This window comes from Hetaerina americana, unplaced genomic scaffold (assembly GCF_022747635.1).
Source record: "Hetaerina americana unplaced genomic scaffold, ioHetAmer1.1.p SCAF_4, whole genome shotgun sequence".
In the NCBI taxonomy this organism is placed as follows: Eukaryota; Metazoa; Arthropoda; class Insecta; order Odonata; family Calopterygidae; genus Hetaerina; species Hetaerina americana.
The window spans coordinates 75,976,119-75,999,051 of record NW_027286985.1 but is presented as its reverse complement, the minus strand read 5'-3'; the positions used below and the strand labels follow the sequence as shown (position 1 = coordinate 75,999,051).

The following is a 22,933-nucleotide window of genomic DNA, read 5'->3' as shown; positions in this document are numbered from 1 at the left end:
ACGCCAACGTAAACATTTATAGATTTCGTAAAATTTCTAGGTCAAATCATTGTGATAAAGTTCAGTACTGCGAAACAACCCCATTCATTTCGAAACATTGCCGTAAATGGAAAAATTCACATTTATATCGTCACTTTGAAAACATGGGTTGATAAATATGCAAGATAACGATAGTCGTTTCATCTCCCACGCGCGTGGTATTCAGATATGCGGGATGTAAGTATTGACTTAATCCCTTGATTGCTGTGGGACGATTAGTGTCCTGGGATTATACATGTCGTGCGTCGTTCGATAAGGAATCCATCTCTGGTTCCGAGCAAGTGGAAAGTATCAAAAATTCTTTACGGCCCCGTTCTCCCCAGACCCAAGGTTGCCTGCCATGATTCTCCCCTCCCCTCACACCTCCTCCCCTTTGGCGCACCTTCCCCACACTCACCAATGAACGAAGGTAAATTAACCCCTACCCCCCTCGTCGCTCTCGCCTTGCTTACTCTACCCCGTTCGCTCATTCCCCCGCTTGCCTCGCATCGCCCTTATCATCTCCTCTTTCATCCCCTCCGCCCTTATCATCCCCTCCGACTGCATCTTCACGGCATTAACATCGTCAGTCAACTTATCCGGCCTTCCGCCAATTACCCTTGCGGCTTATAACCAGCTTAAAAGTTTGTATCTATTTGTATATACGAGTATATCTACACACACACACACACACACACACACACACATATATATATATATATATATATATATACATACATATATGTGTATGTGTGTACAGGTGCATGTACATGCATGTATACAAGTACATGTACATACATACATTTATATATATATATATATATATATATATATATATATATATATATATATATATATATATATATAATGGGCTGACACAACATAACACAAATAGAAAAGAATAGACACATATAAAAGAACACTTACACGGTAAATTGTTCGAGCTTTCGGCCCTCTCAGGGGCCTTCTTCAAGAGAGTCTCTCTTGAAGAAGGCCCCTGAGAGGGCCGAAAGCTCGAACAATTTACCGTGTAAGTGTTCTTTTATATGTGTCTATTCTTTTCTATTTGTGTTATGTTGTGTCAGCCCATTATTGTGCCGCTCGTGTGAGTTTTTCCGGACAATCGTTATATATATATATATATATATATATATATATATATATATATGTATATGTATATGTATATATATATATATGTATGTATATGTATATGTATATATATATATATATATATATATATATATATATATACACACACAGGTAAAAAAGGGATGATTTCAGTTAATTGCTGTTCTTCTTTAAAACTGGATTTCTGCATACTCATCTCCAAACTTGGCTGTTTCGCTAAACGGGTTTGCAATGCAGGTATGTGCTTCAAAGATTAATGTCTTCTTGGGTCCAAAATCCTCTAAAATAAAGGCCATGGAAAAAATATTTTTGTCTAATTAAGAGTGAAATCGATATCATTTTAGAGTCAGATGCATCAGGCAAAGATGGTTCTTTGATATTTCTCGATACTAAGTGAATTGCCGAATACCTTGATTGAAGACCGCCACTTTTCCTTATGCTTCATCTTGCGCCCTAGCTGCTGTGATGGAACTGTTCCTTGGATGCAAAGCTGCGCAAGTTAGTATTTTTCGAGCCGTTCAAACACGATCGAAAGTATTGGAATTAATAAAGTTGGATTGTTTTAATGTCATTTGATCTCAGTCAGTGCTTTATAAATGGCGACAAATATATGATATCTAGTCTAAATTAGTAGCATGTTACCCCAATCACGACGGCCATTTTTAATGGCTGGATATTAAGATCTGCGCAGTGTCCATTTGCTTCGCGTAACTCCCCAGTGACATTCAGATCACAGGATATCAACACAAAAAATGCGTCTTAAATGTTGTTTACCAGCCTACCCGATAATCCTTACGCTTAACTGTAGCTATACCAACGCCAACATGAACAAGGGGTACGCTCTCGTATCCCTCAGTTGGGAAGAGATAACAAGAGCACCATCAACTAACTAATGGCACTATGGACAGTAAACGTATTGTTGCATTCGTTTTTGGCGGTGTGTATGCTAGCCGACTGAGTTTCAATCTTCGACATTTAAAATTAGTGTTTTTTCATTAAACTCTATGAAAAGTTTTGTTGCTCCGATGGTTGGCTTCAAATCATTTTGTAAACCACTAAATCATGGCCACATGCCCCTCACCTTGGCCTGGCTGAAGTAAGGCTGCAATACACAACCCTACCTAATATCATCCCGCGGCACTGCGAAATGAGTGGGGTCCTGAGAGCGGTTTACCGACGCCATTCCCTCTGTGGGCCCCTTCACCTCGTTCCTTCCCTCTTCCCCCAACCTCTCTTTATTCTAATTCCCATCGTCGACAACGAGAGAGTCCTCATTCCGAGTGAGCGAGGGATACCCCGCTTTTTCTGTGACGCACGCGAAAACCCTTTCCCCTTCCCCCCTCCCATCTGCCGACTGCTTTGATTAACCCACAGGGCGGATCGGGCGGGCGGCCGAGGCGAGGTCTTCGCGACCCGCCACTCCTATGGCTGCGGATATTCGCCACCCTTTGCCGAAGCGACCCTCCCCCGCCGCAAAATACACCCTCCCCCTTACCGAACCTCCTTTATCTCCAACCTCCACCCACTCCTCCTCTCCCTTCCCCGTCCATTGTCACCGACTTTCCTTCCTGTGACTCTCCCCCCTCCTACCCATCAATCCTTTTTTCCACCCTCCCTACTCGCCGCGTGCCGAGACTTCGCGCGTGGGAAAATTCCTCTCGCTCGACCCTCAGCTGTTTTCACCTTCGTTTTGATTCGTCGCGTTTCCTCCCTCCTCCTGGCGGCGCTCGGGACGCCTCCGTGGCGGTGGATCTCCTCCGCGTGCGTTTCCGTATTTGTAAGTACTTGCTCTCTCAACATGATTTATCTCCCTTTTTAGACGCTGACGATCATTTTTAACTCCAGCCATTTTCGGTCTGAAATCTTAGTAAGCTTAGGGTATGAAAACCGTTAATAACTGGAACTATTTTGCTATGCCTGTGCTAGATTAAAACATCAACCCCCGTGCACTATTCTCACCTTGAATAATGTCATAAAACTGCCGATCACATGTGTGTATCAACTGGTATTTAGTGAATAAGTTCTCTAAAAGGTATGTATCGCTTTGCATGAAATACTGTGGCTAATAATTGAGAAATTTAATCGTCGCCGGTTATACTAGAATTCACTGCCTTGTTCATTCACCCTGTTCGTGTATAAACAAATTCCCTGTGGGCATTTCAACAAATCATAGGATCAGTCCGAAGGTTGGTTTGATCGTTGACGGTGGAGCTTCACCTAGTGCTAAGCCAAATGGCGTATGAAATCAGAATGGGGAGCCAATTCCTTTCCCTGTACCACCAATGGTTTCCCAGGAAGATATGGCACTCGAAAAATTACACAGCTTTGATGAAGCCGAGGATGCTTAGAGGAGTCATCAGGAATCAAACTCGAGCCCTCCGGTCAGTTTCTCAGCGCTCTTCACACTCAAATACCCCTGGTGGATTTGAAGATACATATTTTACTTTGTGAAAGCAGGCGAGAGGAAGCAATGCGCAGTCACCACCCAGAAGCAAAATGCCAATGCTTTGAGTGGCACACCGACCAGTTCCACAAGTTCAAAAAAGCAAGAATGAGCAAACAAAAGTGAAAACAATGCTCATTGTGTTTTTCGACAGTAAAAGGAGTAGTTCATAAGGAGTTTGTTCCTTAAAGACATACAGTTAAGGATGCCTACTTCGTGGATGTGCCTAAAAGACTCCGAAAATGGTCATCGGGACGAGAAAAGACATATCCGCTACCTGGCAACTCCATCACGACAACGCGCCTTTCCACAACGCACTGCGAGTCCGCGAGTTCCTGACCAAACACCAAGTGCCAACGCTGCCCCACCCCCCTATAGTTCTGACGTCGCCCCAGCAGACTTCTTTTTGTTCCCTCGGATTAACACATCCCTGAAAGGAACTTGTTTTTCGTCCATAGAAGAGTCCAATCAGCCGTAACGAAGACCTTGCGAGAGGCCTTCGTCACGGTTGTCTTCCAGGGCATGAAACGGTCATGACAGAGTCGCTGTTAGAGGCCCAAGGACAGTACTTTGAAGAGTTTTAAATTATTGTAATAATTATTATAAAAATAATTGCATTACTTTCGGAACGCACCCTTTATTCCTGAAATTACTGACAGGTGTGTGCTAACACGCAATTGAAGAGCTTGCTTTCAAGATAATCTATCTCCGTTTATTTCTTCTGCAGATAAATCCACTAAAATGTTCTTTTGGTTTATCCCCACTTTGTTTCAATTTGTAAATTTCGAAATAAGTGTTTTTTCAGTTGAAACAGTTATTGTTAGTAGTGTTTTAATTTAAAAAGATTCGCTTCTATTCCGTTCATTTCTAATCACATATTTTCCTTTCATAGAAAATTTTAATGTACTACGTTTAATGCAATGAGCACATCAAATATGATGTGAACTTGATGTTTGACCATTATAATCGTGTCCCAATTTTTTTTATCGCTCGTAACTTTATCTTTAATTCTACATATATATTCCCAAAACTTCAATTAATATTCTCATCATATTGATTCAAAAATGAATTTAATTTAAAATACGATTTCCATAGTTTGCTATTTCTTTTTATGATTGTTTTTTCCTCTACTCCATTCCTAAGAAGTGGTCGGACGTCTGGAGACCCTCAAAAAGCTGGTTAATAAACAGGGGACATGCAGTTTCGTATTCTAGTGTAGTCATCTTGAATATTTTTCATCCTAATCCCGATAAACATTCGTATTTTTCCAAGGTTTCCGGAGCCTCCACTCTTGTACCATTCTGATATCTCTTTTTCACGGATCCCTCTTTTCTCAGTAAATAAATTTGAAATTTCTTCATTGTTTTCCTTTCCATCCAACTCCGAAAATGTTTACAGGGAATGCGTCAAAGTGTACAAGTCTTTCCCTCGGAATATAGTATGAGAGGAATTTAAAACTATTTCGTGTTTCAAGTTCCGAAACTCCCTTTAGTTTTGCATTCAGTTCACGATTATAGCGTGTGACCGGAGCGACGGGCATGCATAACGCCTATCGGCGCCTATTTGGAATCTGTAGTAAAGTGCTTCATCATCTCAGCATAGACGAATTCAGAGTTCACAGATTTATATTATCTCGTGTAAAATTTAAAATTTGAACTTTTCCAGAGCTCGGTCGGACTCGGGGAGTTTGATGAATTTGACGACAAAGACATCCAATTTTTGCCACCTAAGAGATCTGTTATAAGAATTATATAACAACCAAAGTGGCGCGTGGAGTGTTGTTTCCTGATCAATACTTACCGAGGGTTATGAGAGCGTTTATCTCGTGAATTTCAATGCAATTGTGTATGTAATTCAGTACCCGTTTTCGTTAAAATTTATCATTGATGTTGTTTATCATTTACCTTAATGATCGCTTTCCCCAGCGTACAAAATTAATTCCAGCTTTTGCTTTGTATTCCGATCAATCATACAGTGGTCTGAATATTATAATGCTATCAGAAAAGTGCAATATTCAATGAAACCACATGCATGACATTCTCTAACGATATTTAGTCATGAAAAAGGTGTGTACCAAGATGGTCGCCAAGGTTCTGTCTGAAGACCAGAACTCGGTAAATCAGAATCAAGCAAAGCACAAGGGGAAAATGCTACTTCAACCGCCATACAACCTCGATGTTGCACCGCCGTGTTTCTTTTTGATCCCAATGGTGCTATTTTGAAAAAATTTAGTTATTTATATTTAAATTTGCAATAAATATTTCCCCGGATTTATTCTAATTAGTTTCGTGGCAGGTTCTGTATAATGTCCGTGACGAATATTCCTTGACAAAGTGGGTTTCTAAGACATCACATGGGCATATTTGGCCGGAAAACTAGACGCCTCCTAGAACGGAAAAGAAACTGTTTTTTGCCAAAAACTGAGCAACGCACTGAATACCGTAAATAATAGCTGATAATTTTAGATTAATGATATCTTTTTCCACATTTAATTTTTCTTAAATCCTTCTACGAGTCCTATTTCTCCCCCTCTTCTAAACTTGCTCAGCGCTCTCTCCCACCTTCAACGTTATGTTAATGTCTCATCCCATTGCCTATTTATATATGTGTGTATGGGTATGTACATATATATGTATATATGTACTCACACATATATCCTATGTGCCACTTATTTCCCCTTGGAAATTTTCCTAATATTTTGGTCATATCTCATCGTAATTATGCTACTTTGCAAATAAAAAAATATTTACTTAGTCCAGATTTTTACGACCCTTCCTGTAGAGTGGATTCAGAGACAGTTTTTCCATTTTCGTCAATTATTTGTAAGGACGAGCAGAAAGCGCATTATCAATCGGAAAATTCAAGTTAAGAGCCACTGAAGGCGCGAAGATTTAGATGCTTGTTTCACTCTACTAGATCACTACAGTTCCTATGAGTTTTAGATTTACTCGGGGGATAATGTTAGCACCTCCTTCAACTTGACGGCAGAAATACGTAAAGAATTATGGGAAGTTTCAGAGTAGAATAAATTACGGAATCATTTTTCCCTGGCAAAATTCATGAGAGTTCAACAGCAGAAAAGATCGCGCATAAAAATTTAAACCGCTCGTCATTAAATGATATGGGATTCCAAAAATAGCAAAACTCCCTCGTGGTGACTTGCGGGGTAGGATTTGGGTAAAGAACACCCTTGCCTCTCTAACCGTATCTAACCCATCTTCGTTTGAGATACCAAATGTACAGCTTTTCCTCTCCTTCCCTCAGTACACCCACGTCTCAAAAAGTTTCCAATTTACACTCACGCGCCAGGCTCCATAAATTACGAGAGTTATATAAGTCTTCAATAATCTTTTCTCAGAGTCCCTATCATGTTTTCTCTCCCCCTTTTTAATGCTTTTTTTGCTGACGTAACATTCCGCCTAATATATTCTTTACGTCCTGTATCCACATTTAATTGGCAGTTTTTCCCAAATATGTAAAGTGCCCTCCCTCCACCCGAGCCACTTCTTACATTCTTATTTGGTCGCTCTAATAAACAATATTACTACATTTGAATATCATTGGTCTCGTTTTCGAATTTTTTTACCCCCTTCAGAATGGTGTCGCACGTGTATCCGATAAATATTTGGTAAACGTTGAGTAACACTGACCTTAGCCACGTGTGCGGTTTGTCACTTGCCCTTGCATGCGAGACGGCCATGAATCCGAGGGCATCGTAAGACATAAGCCCCGTCTCCCTTCCGCCGCCCTCCCCCCAAAACTCCTCCCCCAGTGCTCCCATCAGCCCCCTCTCAATTTCTTTCGAAATGCTTTTCGGCGGCATCATCATACTTTGACCCTCTGAGATCCCTTTGGAATTGAACATTATCAATGAGGTTTCTCTCACTTCAATTACGCGCAAATTCTCTCCCTCTCTCTTATGAGTGCCACACATATATTTCCGTGCTTGTGATCGTTATTCGTCATCGGGTTTCATATTTTGTGCCCTGATTCCTTTGTTTTATCGATCGTGCATTTGTTCATTTCCTTTTGATTTCTGTTTAAAGATCAATCACTGATTTAAAAACATATTTAAATATTAACCCAAAAATTTTGATCCTATTCCCGTTCCATTGTATGTGAAATGCTGCGAACTGACGACCCCAATATGGTGATATTTCATCAAGATGGTGATGGGGCGTTTTTACTGTTCCGAATTATTTAAGAGTTATTGAACGATTTTCCTTTTGAATCTATTCTACGTGTTCTATTATTTTTAATTAATTCAGTGAGTAAATTACTTTTTCTTCCGTTGTGTGTTTATCGGGAATTATTTTTCTTAACCATACGCGTGGTCACCCGCGGGAAGAGAGTGCAGTGATTGACCAGTGAACCTGGGTTCGGGTTTAGGGGATGGGACCCTGCAAACCCCAAGCTGTTTAAGTCTCTATTAAACGTTTCTGGGGTACAGCATGACGCAGGCATTGTAATTGGCTCCCTTCCCCTGAATGTAAGAACGTAACACCCGTCGTATGAAGTGAGCTCGACTATCTCTGAAAACCGACTATCGAGCCATTTTTCCAGCCGCAACCTTCCCGTCGATTGATAAACCCTTTGGTATATAAACAGATCGTAGTAATCATCCCGGAGGTGGTTTTGATATATGTGGGTGGAAACCACCTTTTACCAACGAGATGTAAAATAAGCACATCATATTAGGGGTTTGAAAGAAATACACGCTGTGTCGAGCCAAACGTCTATTTCATCGAGTAAATTAAGTTGAATATTCGAGCCATGAGAGCTGTAAACTGCCACCCCAGTTAGCTGCATTTGAATGGGTTGAGGAAATATATATTCGTATAAATTCTATTCTATTCGCCATTAAATGTTTATATAAATTAATTGCTTTCCAGCTATCACATTCTGAGTTAATGGAAGCATTTTCATCGTTTTTAATATGTCTTATTCATACTGTAAATCATAGTGATCAATGCAATGATTGCTTTGTTAGGTGAATTTATTTATTTATTTAGCCCTAGTCCGAAAACAGCACTTTTCGGCCGTTACATCGGACTATTTATTGTGATAAGAATGGACGCGATTACAAATACCCAAGCCCTAGGTTGAGGAAAGCCCACCCAGGCGGAAATCGAACCGCGACCCTTGGATTGGCAGACGAGGACGTTACCCCGCCGCCACTGGGGCCGGCAAGTGACATCCTGATATCTGGATAGAAAGGCCTGGTCCTTTACCTGTACTGCTTGTGGTTTCCAAAAAATTTAGGGTACCCGTAAAACCACGCAGTGTGGGTGAAATTGGTGGTGCTCTAAGGGAAACGAACCCGGTTAGTTCGGTCAGCAGCCGAACGTTATGCTCAATGCAACTTTACATTACAACCAAATATGCTACCTGCTCTTGGTATTTACATTAAGTTAGCGTTGGTATTAATGAATGAGTAGATAAGTATGTATATTTAAGTATGGCTTCTTGGCGATATAATGAGGTTATTTTCCTTGCGCCGAGAGATACCTGTATATATGGACGAAAGCGAGGAGAATTTCTTAGGGAAACTGCCACAAGCAGTCGCAAGTGAATGGATGAGATAACCTTAATTCTTGTTTACGCTAAATCCTCAACGTTACGAATGCCAACCTTTTTGCTTATTAAATGGATAGTTTTGGGAATGCTTGCCTCGATATGTGGCGCACACATCATGAAAAGGTAATTATGGTTAGCGGTATAACTGTTAATGCAAAAGCGGGGAACTCCAGTCTGCTTGTGTGCGTGGATTTTCAGCCCTCCATTAAAAAAACATCCAGTTGTTGTTTCAAGCCGAGTTCTGTCATGTTGTTTAGTCCTCTCTGGGCGATCGCGTCCCCAAGTACGATCTTAAAGACTGATCGCTGTTGTTATCAATGGTATTGCGCCTCTTGCAACTGTGACTATTTTCAGACGACGCCGCATGCCGCTTACACCCGTGTCACCTGTTTGTACTAAAACGGGAGGCACAAATAGATGTGCAAGTTTTCTTAAATCAACAGTTATAATATTTATGCGTGTTGTAGGTGGCGTCTGTTTATCCTCGATTGTCATGAAATTGCAAACGATGAGTAAGTTGTTGGTGAAAATGCATTAAGATTATCATGAAGGATTACTTAGATGTTTACTGAAAATGGCGGACACAATCATCTAGACTTGATTGAATAACGCCATGTTTTTCGTCTTGAATATGACTTAGTTTGCCATTTGGTTTTTAAGGTTCAAACCACCAAGTTCTCTTTTCTCTCTTTCTCCCCAGATTGGTGGATTTAAACGCGAGTCGCAAACGATCAAGAGCTTTCACGGTTTCTTTTCTAGGTTTCTAGTACAATTCCACTAATATTCCCGTCTCATCCAAAGCAGAGAACTGAGCATTATAGTTCATAGGGATCCAGCTGTGTCTCCACTCATCCGTTCTCCTTGCTCTCCCGCTAATTTAACCTAACCTCTCTTACCAACGTATTTTTGGCAATAGTTGGCGAACGCAACGCCCTTTGGCTGCATTTCCCGTTCTCCTTAACCCTCGCCGCCCACGCGCGGGTCTCCTCCCCTCGTCGCCCCGCACTCTTCCCTTTCCTCACCCACTCCACCCAATTTCGTCCTCACCCTCTCCCCGCTCCGCCCCCTCCGGCCACCGGCGTTGGGACCACGTGGCGCTCTGGGAGAAAAAGAAGAAAGGAATGATGCAGGAGGGGAGGGTGCGCGGGGAGAGGAGACCACTTCATGTGGGCGTATCTAGGGCAGGTCAAGTGCTCACTCGCTCCTCCCTCTCTCCATTTCCCCAGTGCTCGCTCGCTCACCCTCCCCGCCTCCTCTCCACCCATCCCCACCCGCTTAGAAAATATATTTTTCGCATTTTCCCTCCCTTCTTTAAAGGAAAGCGAGAAGGGCGAGCGAGAAGAGGCAAGTCTTCCTTCCACCCCACCACCTCCCTCACGTGCTCCATGTGGGCACACTTGACACCCTCCAACCGTGGGCCGTGGTGTTTCGGGGAGCGCGGACCCGGATGGACACTTCTCCCTTCACGGCACGTGGGGAGATACACACACGTGGCCGCTCCATAATTTGTGGAGTCCTTCCGTCCACCCGTGAGTCGTGTCCAAAGGGGTGTTAAAAAAATGTGTCGTCGTCATGAACCGTCGACGGTTATGTCTCGATCGGCATCTTTCGATGAATACACCGGAAGAAACAACGTCCAAAGATGTGGGAAGCGTCGGGGGTTTTATTTTCGTCCAGTCGAGTACTCAATGAATATTTTTCTTCAATGGGAAGTTCTCGGCGTTATCGTTATTGGACTGACTGCATGATGCTCTGTAAACCACCGCTAGGATGGGTGGCAGGAGTTTATTCAAAACCAGACATGCAGCACCATAAATTTAGTCCACTTAATTTTTAATTATCGATAAATGTTATTGCCAATAAAAATATCCGAAGGTAAACCCGTAGAATGGCGAACAAAACGAAAAATATTATACGCAAAGCCTTACGTATATTAAATACACCAAACACCTTTTTCGCGGCTTGCAATGTAGGTTGTACGTTTCGCAGTTGTATATGAGAAGTAGCATATTATGCCTATAATTAGATGACCCAAAATCATCAGTAAACGGGAGTACTTTAAAGAAAGATAAAGGATGAAGCACGTGACAAAAATTTGCTATAGACGATCAAGAGAAGATATACTGTAGACATGAGGAGGCTAGCTGATGAGAGAATGAACTGCTGGATGGGTCAGGGGAATACCAAGATTAATGACGTTTTCATGTTGATAGTAATGGAAAGATAAATGAGAGATGTTTTTTTTTCAAATTAATTGGAGCACTGAATATGTGGCAGATATTTATGAAGTATGAGTGAACATTTTGACAATGTTTTCATCCTTCTCACTATTGCGATTAAAAAGAAACTAAGCTTAAGCACCCGGAAATGTTTGACAGAAAAACTTGTTGTAATATCCCATTCATTTTATCAGTTCTATCGTATTTACCCGCTATTAGGTAATTAAAAGCAGATGAGCGTTAGTAACCCCCCTCCCGCCATATACCCTCGTGGCAGTTCGCAGAGTAACTGCGAAAGCCAATATAGCATCAATTTTTGCAATTTTTTCTTCACTTGCGTTTAAAAGTAATATTGTGCCTGAGAAAGATACAGGCAATCACGGCTTTAGGTCTCGCAGGTATGTTGCCGTAAGGGTTGTGCAGACTTTTCTCATACGAGAAATTTGGGAAAGTGTAAGCCTGCTGAATCCATCCCATAAGTGACCTCGTCACTGGAGACTGATAAATTGCGCAATTGTCTAAGACTTTTGCGAGAAAGAGTGAAACTGAGGTGGTGTAAAACACTATTACTCATTTGGTGTTTGAAAGGGATAAATCAATTACTTGTAAGCTATCTAACTTCTCCCGATCGTTTAACGATATGTTATCATTAGCAATGAAAAAATACGACTTATTCTCTTGTACAAACGTATCCCGTTGCGAACAGCCGTTGACACGAGCACTGTTTCGACTCGTCCCTCAACGAGCGACACCCGATATCATCACGCAAAGAAAAAAATCCAGCATCGAATTTTGCAGATGCGTATACGCCAGCTAGGAGATACGTTACCGGAAGGATGCACCCGCCAATCGGTGACGAGATACGCCCTCGTACGTAGCCGAAGATGGGGGACAAAGGAACGGGCGAGATATTGAGAGTACTGGGGTCCGAATCCGCGAGATAGGAGAGATAAGGAGACGGCGGACGTGGAGTCAATGGGATCATCTCGATAAGTTGATCGAGACAACGAAATTTCGCGTGGAGATCCACCTTCGTCCCCGTAGATTCCCATCGCCGTGTCTTTCCCAAAGATAAGAACAAAAAAACGACGAGAGCGGAGGACAGGATTAGCTCGGTGACGAGATTCTAGTGTGCTACCAGCTCCTCCATAAACCGTCGAGTTGGGTACCGGTGAGGTGGAGAACTTAGACGCTGCGGCCGTGAGTGTATATAGTAGTAGTAGCGCTTTCTTTGCTGGATTTATTACGCACCGAAAGTGTGGAGTGGACAAGACGTTGAGACAATGTGACAAATGGCTATCATTCAGAAATAAAAATATGATAATTATCAGGGACGTGACTCTCAGGACGGGCTTCTGGTATAGGCGCAGAGAACGTTACATACAAAAAAATAGTTGCGTAACGAACCAAGGATTGACCCCATCGCGAACATGTCAAGATACTAAGCGAAACATATATGATTACAATCATTTGGTGGCATTAAAAGTGGCCACCATTTAGAGCCATACTTTGGACGATCCCTTACAAGCGGGTTGCATATATTTGTTGTCTTTGGTTGGATATGAAACGTATTTTGGCCGAGGCCATTTTCACCTTGGCTCGTATTTTACTTCATCTTTCCCTTTACCAGATATTATCCCTCCTAACAAAGCATTCAAGCCTTTCATCTCCCTCTCCTCGCCGGTTCTATCCGTCCATTGGCCTTCTCCTCTTGCAATCAGCTTATTTTCTGTCCTTCTTCCACATCTCAGTCTCAAAATATCAGATTACTTTCCACAGAGATCTAGTTCTAGAACTTCTTTTGAATGAAATCATGATCATCGCCCTGCAGCAATCGTGTATCCGTGTATATCATGCACCGATTAGTATCTATTCGTTTATTTCTTTACACATTCGCTCACATTCCTGACATCAGTTCTATTTTCTCTTCTTTAATAGATTTCACATGCTGTGAAGGCCAACATTTATGTGAAGGGATAGAATTAAACAGCAGAAATGTGTCATGCATTGAAAAAGTGGTAGATATCTAAAAATTTACAGAATTTGATGTCGATGTGTAACATTTCGTTGAAGATTTTGGTCTAGTCCTTACAATGCTTCAAATGCATAGTTTTTCCTATCTTCGGTATGGGATCAGGCACGAAGTTACTACCCCCAGTCCGTTTTACATTCGGGAAAGTGAGAGGGAAACAGTAGTCTTTGAACCAGGCTGCTGGGGTTCGTAATTTCCTCACACACTAAGTCGTACCCAACTACCTCATGGTTCTGGGGGTGGGTGCTTGACCCACCACAGCGACGCGGGTCGCACTTCAAGTACTTATCAATTCGTTATCTACTTCTACATCTAAGTCATGGCTAGTGGCCCGCCACGTGTTGGTGCGGCTCCCGGAGACGTCAAGCTTCTGATTATGTAATTATGTGCGCTTGAATGGGGAACGTCCGGAGGCAGGCGGGAGGGAACGACAGGTGGCGGCAAGGATTTCACATTGTACTCGTATTTCCGGTTGTGCTTAACACTGACTTTATTCTGATCGCGGAGGGATGTAGAAATAGTACAACTAATCCGTGCTGGAATCTTATTTTTTTTCTCATATCCGTTTGTCGCCCATGCTATTTATCGGCCGATATGGCATGGGCGTCTAATGCAACTCCTTGGCGTCATGAGTAAACTCTGTTTATAGCCTGTAAACTTTCCTAAAAGGCAGCGTAACTCCATCGGGACTGACTGACCAATCAATTTTCTCCAATAATCTGGTCAGGCTCTATTTCTCAAGAAAAGTTTTCACCGTTCTGGCGGATTAAATTCGTTATTTTTCGAAATATTTCCTACTAGCCGTCTGGCGAACGCGACGGTCAGGTTACGCGCAGGCCATGTAACCACAAAATCGTGTGTTTGAATCCCGTCGTGGGCGTTGCCGCATTAATGGTAAGCCATCCCAACCACAGGAAACTTGATGATAGACTGCTCTTGGCCTATCGATTTCCTCAAGGCCGACAGCTATTCTTTCCGAGAGGCATAAGGAATTGCGATTTCAGGATTACCCGGCATACTATCACAGTTTTTTTAACATTATGAGTACATTTTCGTGTGTATACGTACACAGTTGATTTTTCCATTTGAAAAGAAGAAGTAAATCATATACTAGCAATGAAATGAAGGTAAATAGAAATTATAATGAAGTCATTTTTGTTTTTCATTTATTTCAAATCAAGATAACACCAGCAATATAAAGTTTCGTTATAACTTACTGACTCATTTTTTGTGTATTTAATAATATATTTCGTAATAAATTTTGGAGATATATAAAAAACATAATAAAATTTGTTCTCTATTAACTCAAGCGGTTTGGACTTTCGGTTTCTTCTTCTAGATTTCTTTTTCTATTCTTTTTCTATTTTTCTATTCTAGGTTTCTCTTTCTTCGCCAAATTCTCGTATCATCCGTGAGAAAAATTAAATATTCTTATTTCCTAGTTGTTTCTTGAAATCTTGCGCGAAAATCGTCTTTTTCTTTAATTTTGACAGAATGATAGAAAACTAACTTCCATACTGGATTCTTACTTGATCTAAACCTTCAAGTATGGTGTATTTCGACGGCACAATCTGTTATTATTTTATTCCGCTACATCGTGACAATAATGTTTCGGGGTTCAGAAAAATCATTTGTTTTACATCTAGGCCTTATGTTTTCCATCAATCCATATTAACTAAACATTTCATTTGGAATATCTGACCAAGCATTGCGGTTCAGGACACACGTCAATTTTTTCACGTTGAGAGTGAGATTTTACCGTTGTTCCAGCTAGGTAATATTAATTTTTGATTCAATATAATCCTACTGTGTGTTGTTCACGACGCGAGAATATTGATGAACAAGTTTCCATGCTGTAAATCAGCGATGCTCTACTTTTTTATCAACGGGTCACATGGTTTAATATAGCTTGCGGATCGCATTGTAGAATTTTTATCAAATAAAGAAATTTCTATTCTATATATGGTATTCTGCAAGCCACCGCTAGTGTGTGGCGGGGGGTGATTACAAACCAAACTAATTTTGACCCAAATGCTTTTCCACCCCAGTGCAGTCGGATGAAGTTATTCTGACCCCTTATTGTTCGTGGGGAAAATGACGTCTCAAATCTATCTGTTCTGCACTTTATTTCCTTAATTTTATTGATATGGTATCTCCTAGCATAGTACAATGGGGCTGATAATACCTTTTCATCATCATCGTTAAAGAGACTTCCTTCCTTTGGGAATTAAATTATTTTATTGCAGTAGTGGGTTCATGAAGTAATTAGCTAAGGACCAGACACTTTTAATGAAATCTAACAATGAATTAATTTAAATATTCGCAAAGTAATGACATTTTCAATTAGCGTTCATTAGAGGTCGCGATCCGCACAAAAAAACAACTGAGGACCGTGGTTTGTGAACCACTGATGTAAATGATACGGAATTCCATCGCCAGTCGGAGAACGCGTTGGGGAACGCGGCTCTCGGCTTCCTTCTCTTCGTGCTCTTCTCACCGCCTCGCTCGTTTCTTATAACCCATTTGACGCTGCCGATGAACGACGTCCATGTTAAACGTATTACGCTCGATTGCTCTCATTACGTAAAATATGAGTCGATGCAGATCGGTTCAAGAGACGATTTCTCCTTAACATATACAATATATTTTTTCTCAGAATCGCTGCACCGGTAGTCCCTTCACCTCGAGTGTGCGGCGGGGTGACATTCGGAATAGACCACAATTCTATACGTGGGCGTGTAATTAAGTCCGCGACACCGCGAAGATTCAGAAAAAATTCTTCCCGTATTTAATTTTATCTGGGAAACATTTTTCGGCCTTTTAGTCAACCAGGGGATGTGGTAGTCCATAGGAAAAAGCGATGTAAAAATTATCAGTGGCTCCGGGTTCTGATTCCTGGAACGCTTCTGGGTACACCTAAGTTTCACTAAAGTTATTTCTCGCTTATCAGTTCTTCCTGGGAAACCATGGGTGGCAAAGGGAAACGATTTGATTTTCCCCTATGCACTTCCGCGCAAACGCCCTTGGGTTAGTGCTAGGTGAGCTTTATCCTCGCTCATCAAATGAATTTCGGGTTAATAACTGTAGTTTTTTTAAATTAGCAAACCGAACTAATCTGCCCGTATCATCAAAGAGTTTTATGGAATGTGAGATTTTGGATATATTAATGAAGGAAAATAGTTGAAGACGCCGCAAGATCAGGCATATTAAAAGCTTCAGGGGAATAGGAGAGCATTTATGATTATTAGATGTCATAAGAAAAAACGTTATATGAGAAACGTGCGAATAAGGCAGAGGGGGATGAAGTATGCAAAAACCGGACAGTGGGAAGACATTTGTTTAAGGGAGTGAATAAATTTAACACAAAGATGTCTAAAATAATTAAAATTAGGGCTTTCTCTTTTCCTTGACTAAACATCAATTGCATGAAGGGTATGTGTGTTTGCATTACTAGTTTGCACGTTAATATGTTTCCGTCTAAAGAAACAAATCAACGCCGAAATTTAAAATGGATTCTGTCGATTCAGCGGGATAATATCTGAAAAACGTTATTTAAACGGATTATCAAGATTTAAGATGAAGTGTCGCCTAAGCTCTACCTTAAATAAAATTTAAGCTTTTATATCATACAAACTACATGAATCCAAATCGACTGGCGGTGGTGCAGTAAGCGTAAGCACGATTTTACTCTTACGCGACGACTTTCAATAAAATGGAGAAAAGAATATTAAGGAGGTATTTCGCCTAAAAATGTTTTCTTTTCGAAATGGCCGCAATAGATTTCGTTTGAAACGATTCACCCACTGCCGTGCCGTGATTTTGAGCGTTACCGGAGGGGTCCAGGGAAAGTCTTCAATTATTTCTTTTATTTATATATACCCTGCAAATCACCGCCAGGGTGTGTGGCAGGGGATTAATTCACACCAGAATAATTTTACCCGAACATGGCTCTACCGCGGTCGAACAATGTTATTATGATCCCCTAACGTTCGTGGAAAAAAATGACATCTTAAATCTATCTGTTATACACTTAATCTCTGTAATTTTATAAGCATGATATCCTACCGTAGTAAGATTGGGGTAATAATACAGTTTCACCATCACTACTAAAGAGACCTAATTCATTCAAGAGCTTCAATCTGTAATTTAGCCTTCGCTCCGTAGGGATTCCCAGCCTAGCTGCTGTAATATTTTGGATACGTTACTAAGTTTACCATAACAACCGTTTACAAATCTAGCTCCTCTACGCTGCATGCAACCCAATTCGGCAATTAATCCAGCTTCCTGAGGGTCCCATGTACTTGCAGCATATTCTAAAGGAGGCATAACTAACGACAGATGACATTTCTCTTTGGCATTTTCATCACATTTATTCAGTACTCATCTAATAAATCTTAATGTGTAGTTAGCTTGTCCACATATTCCCCGTATGTGGTTCACCGAGGAGAGATCGTGCGTGAGGGTAACGCCTAAGTATTTAATCAAGTCTACTCATTCCATTTCGGTGCTCCCTGCAGTAGGCGTTCGGGTGGGAACTGCTCTTTTTCCAAAAATTTATGACTACCAACTTTATAAATTTTAATTCTAATTGCCAAGTGTCACGCCAGCGTTGTATGGCTTCAAGGTCATCTGACAAAGCTGCTGTGTCCTTAGGATCACGGATATCACGGTAAACCGCTGAATTGTTGGCAATTAACGTATCTTACTAATAACTACGGAGTCAATGTCGTTAACGAAAAGAAGAAATAAAAGAGGCTCGATGACACTTCCCTGGGGAACATCTGAAGCTACCTCTACTGTATTTGAGCTGGATTTGAGGTTGTATTATCTATTTGCGCAAATGATGGAAAAGCAAAATGCCAGTTGGCGTAAATTAGGCCTGTGAAAAATATCGAGCTCTAGTTTTTTCCCTGTGTGAGGTGAAAAGTATTTGTCTTCATACACACATAGTCATTTTTTATTTATAATATCACATAATATTATATTTCTATATACATATTTATTACTTTTTTTTAACCAAATGGAAAAATATATAAGGGAAAGGAATAGGAACACATATAAAGAACGAGCACAGGAGAGGTGGGGAAGGCGGAATCGAGCAGATCACAATTGAAAAAATATTTACTTTCCGGGACTTGAACCGCGGATCTTTCCACTTGCCAAGCCGATGCTCTTTCCAATGCTATATATATGTACATGTGCTGACTTAAAACTGTATAATAACTTAGGGCTTGCGAGCGCAGCGGGATAAAATATGAAATGAAAAAAGGTGGACAAAGTTAAGTGAGAAGATTTTTGGGATTCCCCGCGCCAGACTTGGGAGTTTCGTTGTAGTTGATGGAGAATGAAGTTGTGCGGTCAATGTAGGTTGCAATTGAAGGAGGGGAAGGAGAGGCGACGGAATGAAAGGAGGAGACCTAAGGATGTTGCGTCCCGAAATCTCAGCTACTGCCCGTCGGAGAGGGTGAGCGACAGGTGAAAGCGGCGTGGGGCGATTGCGAAGATGATTGGAGGAGTCGGGTGAACGAGTTGGGGAAGATGTGTAGAGATGTGGAGGAGTTGGGTGAGGGAAGGCGGGGGTCCCTGGAGTGGAATCCCTGAAGCCTCGCACGCGCTCACCAAATTCTGTACTGCCGAAAATAATGGCCGTCACACAATTTGCACGCGCGAGTGGTGACAAGAGCAGGCTCCTTATCCTTGGCCTCGGAATCATGGCCGTCTCCTGTAAGGGCAAACATGCGAGGGCGAGAGTAAAACTTAACACGTGGCTGAGGTCAATGTTACTCAAGGATCGCCAAACATCCATTGGAGACACGTGCGATACTATTTCAACGGAAATCAGGGTAAAAAAACATTCGGAATCGGTGGCAATGATGACCTCACGTAGTAGCCTGGCTAATTAATGTACATAAACGTCCAGGTGGGACGGAAGCGATTGAAGGAGTTTAGACCCCTCGTATGTTGGTAGGGTTGTGAATTAATACGGTCGTTAAAATAAACTATTAGGGGAACGAGTATTGCCTAAGCGTACAAGACTCGTTTACGTTCAGGGAGAATTTCTGATGGGTGGTCTTTTCAAGCAGAGATTCGGAGGACGTATTGACGAAGACCTTGATGCGGAGCGTCTTGCGTAATATGGTTCCATAACCTAAGGCGTAATCACGGCCTTTCTTAACGCACTCGTGTTATCAATGCCAAGGGCATTAAACCGATATGACCATTCATGACCGCTTTCAATTTCACGCACCAGAAACCGTCGTGACGCATTCCCTGGAATTAGCATGAATTATTGGAGCCGAGTCGTAAAGTTCATAAAACTACGCTGCAGACAGAAATCCGACCTCGGTGTCGGCGGGGCTCGCAAGTCCTCGCATGCTGAGTTACAGGTTACTGGTTCGATTCCCATCTAGATCTGCGTACATTCTTCCAGAAAAAGCAAGGATGGATATTAATCACGTGTTTATTAGACCTCAATGTGAATATGCATCCAGTGTTCGGAGAATTTCGCTGAAGGACTTACCTTCAAAATTAAGATGAATAATAAGAAGAGCTGCCCGCTTCATTAAGAATTTGTTACGAGCAAATCTAAAACGTACATTATTATTCCTATGCCTTGGTTGGGAGATAATTTAATCAATAAGATTTTTTCTCCTCTCCTACTTCCACGTGGTACCTTGCTATCCAGCGCTGGGGTGTGCGCCAGTGGGCGATTCAACACCAAGCATATTACATCGAAAATTAAGTTTTTCTAAATTTTAATTACAATATATGTGTAATATAATTCAAATAATATAGATAACTTCAAATGATTGAGTCACATGCCCTACGGGTTCTAACTGAGATATACTTTTCTAAGCATAACAGAGAAGCTTTTAATGATAAGCAGGAAAATAAACGAAGGTGAGATGAAATAAAGACAATATACTAGGTTCCCTTGAATGTAAAATAATATTTTTACTTCAATTTCGGTCGCTTACAATTTATTTGTTTCCTTATATTTCGTGGGAAAAATAGCATCTTAAATCTATCTATGCTATACTTGATCTTTCTAATCTTATCGTCATTTTCTCTGCTACCGTAGTACGATTGGGCTAATAATAAATTTTCAGCATCATAGCTAAAGAGACCTCCTTCCATTTATGCAAGAGATGTCATCTATAAGTTAACCTTCTTTTCGTGAGTGATTACCAACCCAGGTCCTCTAATAAGCTAGTTACATTGCTAAGTTTATCATAAAAACGTTGAACAAATCTAACTCCACTACGCTACATGCTGATTAGGTAAGATATCGGATATGTTTGGTTAGAATTTGGCGCGTATGCTTTCAAAGTAGGAATTTGAAAAGTTGGACTTCGTTGCACTGCTGTTAACTCTTTCACCTTCATCCAAGAGCCTCCCTGACATAGGACCAACATGCTTTTGAATGCCTCAGCGAATATCTAATTTCAACGCTGTACTGTCTTGGACCCCTCTATTTAATACATTTTCGGGTGCATTCATTGCTTACAAATCAAGAATATACATCAAGTAAGAAGAAATCCAAATCAACTTGGTTGAGTGACAAATTCATGCATGGAAGAATTTTTCTTAATGCACATATTTATTTAATTAATAACGTGAGAAATTCGTTATGAACTACCTAGTACGCTAAACTCTTGGCGTGTGTTCTTGTAGTCTGCGCTATACTCAAGTGATGCATCGTTCACATAATGAGCTCCCGAACGATTGAGCGGCTCCCGCAATATCGAAAGGACTGACCGCAAGTCAGAAGAATCCTCTCCAGTATCATCAGCCGAAACTACCGGCGTGACTTTAACTTTTGGAAAAGTACGATATAATTCACTCGAGTTTAGCGCTGACTCAGAAGCAATAATTCTGGCGTCGCATTGCATCGGCAGGCCAGGCCACAGTGAGAAGTTAAAAGAAATAGACTGAAGAGAATAGGGATGAGGAATCATTTTCGCGTTCCTCACCTGAACCGAGATCATAACATAAGGAAGCATCAATTACAACAAATCAATCAATACGTTTTCTAATGACTGTTGATCTAACAACCCCTGCCACAAACTCTTGTTTCGGCTTGGAGGGTAGGAAGAAGTATATGTGTGGGGTGTCTGTGAATTTCCTTGTACTGTTTTCACATTTAAGATCTCTACATCTACACAATACTCCCGCAAGCCACAGTGATTAGAGGCGATAGCAAGAGGGTGTGTAAAAATCGATGGTCGAATCCCTGGTCTTAGAGGAGAGTGAGCGAGGGTGAATTCGGAGTCATCGGAGTGGGTAAAGTCTTTGCGGGCCTTCCGCCAGGGCCCGGTAATCAGCTGCCTACGTTCTCTGACATCGTCCTAAGGGTGTTAAGTGGAGTATCAGGGTGAGCTGAACACTTAATTACCTGACTCGGCGGAACAAGGTATTTGCCTGATCTGATTGAAGTGAAGCGAAGAATTAACTTACAGCGTACCTGGACCATTAAGTAGCCAAAAACATACGGGGATGCTTGGGAGATTATCGTGTTGATTGATTTGGTAGAGCAATATTCAAGTGTTTATTCTCCATGAGGAAAGGAGAACACTGGATTATTATCGTGCACTTAAAAAGATCATAAAAATCCCATATTTATAATGAGTTCCTCCGTATAGGGCGGAATACGTCTATGGTTAAAATCTCATTTAAGGAGTTCGCGTAATGAATCTTTTTTGACGGGAGCGGCTTTTACTCAGAGAGAGGGAAGGGTAGGCCGCAAAAGCCGTCGAGTCCCAGGATTTTGGATGAAGTAAACGTGTAAGATTGTGGTAATTAGGTTTTAGGATGGACTCGTTAGCAAAACAATTCCAGGGATAAAGATGAATGTTTACACGATACATAAAATAGATGTAAATACGAATATAAAAACGAATAAAATATGTGCAATGGTATCCAAACCTCTGGTATAAAAATCACTGGTACTGTGTCTATTTACATTTTTCACACTTGTCAATCCTTTTGCTTCACTCCCTTCAGTCTCCTCGGGGAAGAGGGACAGAGACAAAGGAGTCGTGTGAGTGGCATAGGAAGGAAGAGAGTGTCGGAAGAAAGCCGAGGAAGTCAGGAAATGTGGACAAAAGGGGGGAGGAAGGGGTAATGGGATTTCGATGGTAGCCTTAGATGGAAGAACGTGATGAAAACGAGTCGGGAGGGTGAATGAAATGAGCAGGCACGGCACGAGGGGAGGTGAAAAGGCAAAGGATCCGAGGAAATGAAATAACGCAATGAAAAAGAGTCCTCATCAGTGTGGGGTGCTTCAGAAGTGAGATCCAAGACGTAGTGTAATGACTCCGAGAGCCCATCCAGAAAACTGGTCTGTCATCGTTAGTCTATCTGCAGTAATAATCAGACATAATTTTTCCCTCGCACTTGGGGGAAAAGAGAGCAGGAAGACGCGCGCGACAGCGACAAACCTGGCAATCGGGGCCGTCAGCTCCCCACGTCAGTCTCCCCCCGCCCGTCGGACTGACCGCTCGTCTTCTCCACGGA

At 41.5% G+C, this 22,933-nt stretch overlaps 1 long non-coding RNA gene across 1 annotated transcript in view; it reads left to right on the top strand.

Moving 5' to 3' along the window:
• Positions 1–22,933, top strand: part of LOC139692453 (uncharacterized) — a 682,508-nt gene that overhangs the window by 659,387 nt on the left and 188 nt on the right. The gene's annotated exons all lie outside the window — the stretch shown is intronic.